Genomic DNA, 9,488 nt, shown 5'->3' on the forward strand with positions numbered 1-9,488 from the left:
AACGGTCCTCTTTCAACACACTTGTAAACACTGGGGCGAAGTTTCGCATTCGTCCTCTGTGACCTCTTGACGTCATGACGTATTTTGTGGGGTCACCTGGCGCATCACGACCAGATCTAGACGAGAAGTTGTGGTTTAAAAGTGTATATTTGTTATTTTTCTTGTCAAAAATGACAATCGTTTTGCTAGATAAGACCCTTATGCCTCGTTTGGGATTGTTTATAGACCTTTTAAACTCCGTTGAAAAAAACTGTTATGTGTTGAGTTAAGTGTTAATTGTTGGTGTCTATTAAAGTCCATTAAAATGAGAAAAATCCTGCAATGTTTTCTTCAAAAAACATAATTTCTTCTCGACTGAACAAAGAAAGACATCAACATTTTGGATGACATGGTGATGAGTAAATTTTCTGGATTTTTCTTTTAAGAAAATTGAATATTCCTTTAATAATAATAATCACGGTAGCTTTGTTATTACAGAAGACTACAATTTGCTTTGTTAAGAGAGACCAATTAAAAATACTTTCTTTGATAATAAACTATTAATGATTTGAGGGATTTTGTCTTTATCAGAGGCCATAACTACTTCTCCAAGAAGGTTAAAGCATATCTCATGTTTACTGTTGAACTGTGATCATGATATAGATATCTGTGTGACAGATGGGTGAGCATACATTTGAATGCATTTAAATATTAAATACTAGTTTTATAATGGTTGATTAGAGTACAGTAGGTGGTGTGACAGATCTGATGATTTTTGGTTAGCAAATACACTTGATCACTTGAGCTTTATTACAGTAATTAAACAGATAATACTTTCAGCCCATTAGGAACACAAACACTGGAGAAATGAACTTGAATGGCCGAGTATGTTGCGCATGGCTTCGTTCATTTGCAGTTTAACCTCAGTGACCTGTGACTTGATAAACCAGGCATTGCACACTTAAAGCTTTTGTTTACACCTGTACCTTCGAACAAAAAATCGTATAAATTTGAGCGGCAGAGCTTTCCATTATATTGGAAATGGAAAGGGGATGTGCAATTTCTCCTCCCTTTATTTCTTTATGTTTCTGACGTACAGACATAATTGTCAGAAGACATAATGACATTTGATAAAGGGGCAATTTGCTATAAATATTTCTTATAATGGGGAATTACTTCCGCTCAGGTTGTTATCGGTTCCATTAGAGCTTAATGGATTCATTCATGATGTGATTATGGACTCTTTTTATACATAGAGCTCTCTCTCTCTCTCTCTCTCTCTCTCTCTCTCTCGGTTAACCTGCCGTACTTAGAGCAAACTCAGCTTACTTTGTCAACACGAGTCTGTTGTGTTTGTTGATCACTGATTAGTCTGATTTTAACCGGATCTTCAGGTCCCTGGAGAAATGTCAATGACTGCTGATGGTGCGAGGTTATAATATAAACACCCTGACATGCCGTGCTGAATGCTAACTGTTCATTATCACCGCAGTGATGTACAGTTTACACAGTGACTGATGACATGAATAACTCATTTCTCATTTGGGCTCACTTGACTGGGATTCAGATGTGACAGTGATGGATAAACGTGTAGATTTATTTATTTAGGCATTCACAATTATGAGACTAGCAATAGTAAACAAGGAGGCAGAGCTTAGTAAAAGATCAATGGAAATTTTTGGTTGCATGAATGTTTAAAGGTGCCAATGTAAAATCTGTTCAGTACTGTAAAAAAGTCTTAGGTAATCATGCCACAATCAGATTTGTTGTTTTTGCAATGTTATAGTGATCATATATAATTGTTTCTCAGTCTCTTTAATAGAATACAACCAGAAAATATAGGAAATGTGTATGTAGTATTAAAAACTGTATAAAAATGAAAACTGATGTGTCAGGTTTTTAGGCTAAACTCCCCTTTCACTAGAGCAGTATAACAGGAAACTGCAGGATCTCTTAAAACTAAATAAAATTATATCCTAATTTCTAATTTTAAAGAAATTAGTCTTTTTACTTCATTCTGCTCAAAAACGCTCAAGATGTGTTTAGTGCCAAGAGAGGTCACACTAGGTCACACTAAATACAGACGATGCCTGAACATTTAATTATTTATTTTTTAGTACATATTTCCTATATTTTCTGTTTGTATCTTAATAAAATAGATTGAAAAATAAATATGGATGGACATTAAAACTTCTAAAACAAGAAGTCTGGTGGTGTTGGCATAAGACTTTTGCACAGTACTGTATGTATTTATCGTGAGCCTCAAAACGCGATTGTTTTCTCTTACTGTATGTTAAAGGCGCTCTAAGCGAATTGACGCGTTTTAGACCATAAAACATTTTTTGTTACATACAGCAAACATCTCCTCACTATCTACTTGCTGCCTGTCCGCTGATCAAACTGTAAAAAAACGCGGTCTCTGTAGACAGCTCAGGCTCGACAAACGGCAATATCAACATAGTGGCCAAACCTAGCACAACAAAACATAACAAAGTGTTCCAGCCAATAAACGACAAGAAGGATTTGGGGGTGGGGGTTGGGCGCGTTCATGAAAGCACGGACAGTTTGTTTGAAAACAGTTCAAACATCAACAGGAAGTGACGTCGCACATTATTCGCTTACAGAGACTTTAACCTTGTGCATGCAAAATGCCGCTGAAAAACTGACCAATCTCAAAATAACACCAACTGTGACGTTACATCCCAACATTAAATTACACAGTAAATTAAGTACAATGTTGTTACAATGCTAAAAACTAAGTTGTGACTGTTGAGTTAGCACTATATCGTCGTTGTCCAATGAAAAACACGTATGTCCATTTTGCCGATTTTGAGATTTTTCGACGGATTGAATGTCCAGGTTCATTTCCGTATACAGTATGCTTCACATATCTAAATGGCCAATGAAAAGTTGTGAAATTATTTCATCTGATTTTCACGTATATCCATTTGATGTCTAAGCTGTCAATCATGCCGTGTATCTCCCGCCTGGTGGAAGCATCTCACTGGTCTCGTAAAGTTTCATCGAAGCTCAGCACTGGATAGCCGAATAAACATAGCCTGGTGAGACAATGACTTTCCTTCATCGAGGTAAACGTGCCCCCCCTGACGCCAGACGTACGTCTAGGAGTGACAAAATTACGGTAGGACTGTGCAAACAAAGTGTCTAGCAATACCATGTCAGTGTATTGATTCATTGTCCCTTCATAGTTTGCAAGAGACATTTAATAAATGTATAACTAATATTAAATAATCTAAGCGTATTTAATAAACTAAGATGTAGGCTATTTAATAAACTGAGCGTATTCATCTGTCAATATGAAACGCGACTTGGCCATTCTAATTAATGATCGGAAGAACGCGTATCGACCACCGTTACTGTAAAATATGCACGTATGTCCATTTAAACTCAATTTTGGTCAAATGTGGATTATATCATTACACTGGCAAGAATATGGTTACATGTAAAGATGACCAAGTATGACGCTACATTCAACTGCTTTTGAAATACTGTGTTTTTTTCACTCCCTGAAAAGTAATCGTTTTGGACAAACGTGAGTTTCATCGGCCATCATTATATATGCTATATATATATGCTGATCACAATAATGGTGACTTTAAATGAAACAGCCAACATCTAAACCTAAGTTTAGAAAATAACTATACAAGTAAGATGTAAAATGCAATTTCAGTTTTCAAACAGAGATGTTGATAGAGAGAATAAAGTCACAGATTGCTGCTTTTAACTCTCTCCGGTGTTACTTTTTTAACACTCTGAGGAGTGGACCTATATAAACACTGAGCAGTGTTAATTTAACTCCCGGGATTTTGCAGTGTACCTTCTGTGTAGATATCAGAGAACATTTTAACAGATTTTTTCAATGCGTTCTTTGGCACCTTTAACTTACAGGTATACTACTTGTGGTACTTTTATGCAAATGTTCTATTATTTTTAAATGAACAGACAGTAAATTAGTTCAAAATATATACAGACTGTAAGTGTAGTGCATTAACTACCCAAAACTTGTGTGCAGTTTGTTGCAGAAGTTGTATAAAATCAACCAATCCAAATAATCTTTTTTAATTTTCACATTTAACAGTCAGCTCCGAGGAAATGCTTTTTAATGTCATAATGTATCGCTAATTATGCATATGCGGCAATACGAGAATGAGAAACCCCTAATACACTCTGAGGAACTTTAAATGTGCTTTTCCTACATATCCGAAACTTCTAATTACCTTTAAAACATGAATTTGCATACGCTAACAAGTCTATAAAAGCATTTAACTAATCAAAAACTTTCTCTTCCGTACCATCTGCTACATTTACTAAACTTTAACAACTATCCGTCTGGTGTCTCCAGGGCGTTTTTGATTTAGTTGCATGGGCCAGATCTGCTTACTGTAGATCTACTGTACAGTCACACGAGACTCCAATCATTTGTAAATGTCATCTCTTCACAGATATGTGGATATTATTATTTTTATGTGTTATTATTCAATCAGATTTGAAACATTTGCACAACTTCTTCTGTGAGAATACCCCCATAGTCAGAATCATGTAAATGAAAACCTCTTCCTCTTGAAGACCATCTGTGACATGAACATACTGTGCGTCACATGCGTGCTGTGCCAAGAAGTGACTGCCGACAGTTAGGTGACAAGAGATGTCAGCTTGGAGGAAATGGATGACTGAATCTGTTTGTGTCCAGTGTACTGTACTAAAATATCTCAGTATGCCAACTGCCATACTTTACTGTATCTTCCAACTGTGTCGAATTGAAACAGAAAGTGAGGGCACATAAACTTTACTGAAATGAAACCTGGTAGGCGACTTTAACATCATGACCCGTGGATATGTATACCAAGTTTGGAAATGGAACTATAGTCTGAATATATTGTCTAATACAAAACCACATTCTTGGCCGTGTATGCCCAGTTTGCAGTTATATTTCTTAGTAAATGTCTTCCTCTGGCTCACACAGGTCAACATTAAGGTATACTGTGTGACTTTATTACTCATAAGGGTTAACAAACAGCAGCAGTGAGCTCATGTCCTGATGGCTAACAGACAGGAAAAGAGATGGAAAGGACATTAGAGGTTTCACATCGGCTTTCAAACTAACTTAAAAATGCCTGGAAATGTGCTTGTTATCTTATTTCTGTGTCCCATCTGTTTTTAAAGCCCATTTTACATACTGTGGTTGTGTTGGGATGCATTTTCCTCATCTGGACAATTTGAGGGATGGAGCCTGAGGGAAGATGATCGGGAACTCGGAAGTTACTCAGCTGGAGAAAGAGAAAACAACAGTCAAACACAGATAAACAAATACAAGAGAGAATAAAATAAAGCAGAGACAGCAGTGTGTTTTGCATTTCCTTAACATGCTTAAAGGAACAGCACACCTCTAAAAAACATAATATTGTTGATGTTTACTCAGCATCGTGTTATTCCAAACCCATATTCATATCCAAGTCAAAATTTTCCAATACGCCACTGACGTGTGGACTGCAATGGCAAGAAGGAGCATTCAGAACGGAGCCTAAGGTGAATTAATATTCAGACATTTCTGTCAGGTCATTTCTCTTTGTTAACAGTCTGCTATTAAAACATTTATCAGTGAACACGGTGCGTTGACAAGCTCATCTGTCACTGTTGTTGTTTAAATTTAGACATCACTGTGCATGAAGACTTGTCACACTGTTAGCTGTAGCCTTAAAGCAATTTCTCTTACTATTGGTTCACACCAGACGCGATTTGCGCTAGTAGATTACATACAAAGTCAATGCAAAGACGCATCCTCCTGTGGGGCGATGCGAATGACGACATATGGGCGGCGGCGTTTGACGCGAAAACACAAAATATGAAAATATTCAACTCGAGTGAAAAATTAGCATGACGTGAAGTTAAATCCCATGAGTAATCACGCGTTTGGTGTGCACGTAGCATTACCCTGCACATGTGCATATAACTATACTGAACAGATCTTTGACAGAAATACAGTGATTTTTTACTATGCATTATGCTACGTACACATACCAAATACGTAGCATCGTGTTGCTCGTTCTAGATTACTTGCGGGATTTAACTTTGTGTCATGCTAATTTTTCACTTAAGTTGAATATTTTCAACTTGCGCATATGTCCGTTTGAGACGAATAGCGCATGTTTTCTAGGGGTGTAACGGTTCAAATTACTCACGGTTCAGTGTGTAACAACAGGCTTCTTTACAAAAATAAAAACCTAAGCCGTTTTTAACCTCTGCCAAAATCAAAATTTTCACTTAAGAGCACTTGTATTATTATACTACATGTAGAATACCAACTTTACAGTAACTTCAAAATGAACATAAAATACACTGGGTTAATTTTTATATTCTATGCCACTGTCTCAAAGTTTTTTCGCAAGAAGATCAGTTTGTTAAAGAGCCAGTAAGATGACAATTTTAAGCATCCTATCACTGTTTATAAGTCCCAGGTTTAAATGCATGCAAGGTCAAAAAAACACTGTAATTTTCTTTAAAATATAAATTTAAAATTACCCCATTTCTCAGAGATCCCCAAACGATTAGTGTGAAGCCGTTCAACGACTCAAGTTTGCCTAAACCCCACCTTTCAGGTAGCATACTCTGCTCTGATTGGTCAACTGACAGAGTGTCTTTGCACAGATCACAGATCAGTCGCACAGACCACAGATCAGTGGCACAGACCAACAATAGTGCAACATGTATTGACCTCGTGCTAACATAATTTACTGAGAAGACATTGTCAACATCAATACACATCATTCATCATTAATCCAAGCAATAAAAACGACGATTGAAACTAACATTTTACACTCATTTAAGCATTTATGTAAACTAACCGGGTCATAGCAAAACCGTAAATAAGCATGCATTAGCCGTTTGCTAACGTGACTCTCTGACAGTAAATTAACAGTTTAAACAAACAACGTCATTCATCATTAATCCAAACAATACAAACGACGATTGAAACTAACATTTTACACTCATTTAAGCATTTATGTAAACTAACCGGGTCATAGCAAAACCGTAAGTGAGCATGCGTTAGCCTTTTGCTAACGTGACTCTCTAACAGTAAATTAACAGTTTAAACAACGACATCATTCATCATTAATCCAAGCAATACAAACGACGATCGAAACTAACAATTTTACACTCATTTAAGCATTTATGTAAACTAACCGGGTCATAGCAAAACCCTTAGTGAGCATGAGTAACGTTAAAGTCGCAATGAAATTGAAATGAAAAACTATATATAATATTTTTGAATATTGTGGTATTATTAACAAATGACTTATCTGTGAGCTTCATTATTTTTGAAAAATTTGTGTGTGCTCATTATCTTTCATCAAAAATGCAAATCTCCTCCCCTCCTCAAAACGATCTCTCTTCACTTCTGGTCATAAGTATGGCAGGTGGGCGGGGTCCGGGAGAAGATCGCAGCGATTAGCAATTAGCAACACGACCCAACTTCAAACGATCCAATCAGACCTCTATGGACAAATGCAAATCCAGCCCTGCCTTATTTAATCTCAAAAGCCGTTTCATTCGGATATACGTCACCACAGGGAAAATAAGGCAATCGCTACTTCCGTTTCATGGCGACTTTAACCGCTTGCTATCGTGACTCTGACAGTATAAAGAGTTTAAACAACAATATCATTCATCATTAATCCAAGCAATTAAAACGACTATAGACATTTTACACTCATTTAAGCATTTATGTAAAATAACCGGGTCATAGCAAAACCGAAAGTGCAGCATGCGTTAACCGCTTTCTAACGTGACTCTCTGACAACGACATCATTCATCATTAATCCAAGTAATAAATGATAGACTCATTTAAGCAAGTATGTAGCTATAATCATACTTACAGGTTGTGGTTAGGAGACGCATGTTGTTCCAAATAAAGTGGGTACTGAACCATCTTTCATTGCCAAACGTCTAAATCCCTCCGTTAAAAATTAATTTTAACCACTGATTCTTCACAGCCAGACACGTTTAGTATATCCCTCCTTGAAAAAGTCTCCTTTGGTAGTGAAAACAACACAAACTGAAAACACAGCGTGAGCTGATGTTTACGCACACTAACTAGCTGTGGGCGGGTCATAGTTTTGTTTCTCCCGCGGGCAAGGCTGTAGGCGGAGATTAGTATCTCATGTGACGTGGATGCGTTCGTGTGACGTGGCAAATATCAGGAAGACTCACTCCCTATAACGACTCGTTTCAGCGATTTGGGGTCGACTCCCTGCTTTAGAAGCCAATAACTTAATTAATCGTGCACTTTTTGGTTCAACTACTTTACACGTTGTTTACATTGATGGACAGCTACATGACACACTGCAATAAAGGTTAGTTTCGATTTTGGATCTGTGTGACTCTTTAATATTCAAACACAGAAGGCAATGTGTGCGTTTTGTCTCACCTGCGATCGCGTGCTATCAACAACACCCTGGTGATGACGGCGCAATAACCGACTCGTAATATTAAATGTATTGCCTTGAGCGTACCCGAATTTTACAGTTTTTTCCACGTTTTCTTGAGCATCACTGCTGCAGTAGACTTAAATGAAGCTGTCGGTGCTCTATTAGCGGCTTTTCTCCTTTGCTTGCCACGCTAAAAGGTCTGTGCCACACACACACACACACACATACCAACACGTAAGGAGGCTGTGAGGTTGGCAACAGATTTGCATACTTTCACCTAAACACATGCAGAGCTTATTCAGAACCATACATAACAGTTTTATGAATTGTTTTTTTACCAAACTATATTAGAAATGCGTGGTCGAATCAAATACGGTGCACCATGGGAGGATAATGGGACAATTAGATTCTTTACCAAAAACGGTTACACCCTTAGTGTTTTCGCGGCAATCGCGGCACCCAATTCGCGTCATTCGCATCGCCCCGCGCGAGGATGCATCTGATTGCGTCTTTGTATTGACTGATGTAATCTACTTGCGCAAATCGTTGAACTTGCGTTTGGTGTGTATGCCCCATTACAGTATTTATTTTTTATAATTACCATAAAGTATAAAAATGGTTATCTGGATGTGCTATTTATTATTCTTACTTATAACAGAGGCCTGTTGAATGCTTCATTCTGATTGGTTGACAAACATTGTAAGGGTGTGCATTAGAGATCTCTACAGGTCCACATAGATCCGAAAACCTGTCTGTTTGCCAAGAGTGCTTGCGACATCGTGTGGCTGGCGGTAGGTACATTTTTTTGTTGAGACACACCTGTCAATCAATTTTAAATGCACATTTTAGCGTTTAGCTTGCCCTGTGTCTCAATTCGTTCCCTAGCTCCAGAGGTCGTGAATCAGTAAATCGTGTACACAGGTTCGGGCACTTGTAAGGACCCTAGATAACTTGACATTGGGACATTGTTCATTTATTTTTCTGTCACCGGCAAAACCAACATCTCTCTGACTTAATTTTAAACAGTACATTGTAAATAACGCTGTCATTATTCTCTTACAT

The sequence above is a fragment of the Misgurnus anguillicaudatus genome, chromosome 19 (assembly GCF_027580225.2).
Source record: "Misgurnus anguillicaudatus chromosome 19, ASM2758022v2, whole genome shotgun sequence".
Taxonomy (NCBI): Eukaryota; Metazoa; Chordata; class Actinopteri; order Cypriniformes; family Cobitidae; genus Misgurnus; species Misgurnus anguillicaudatus.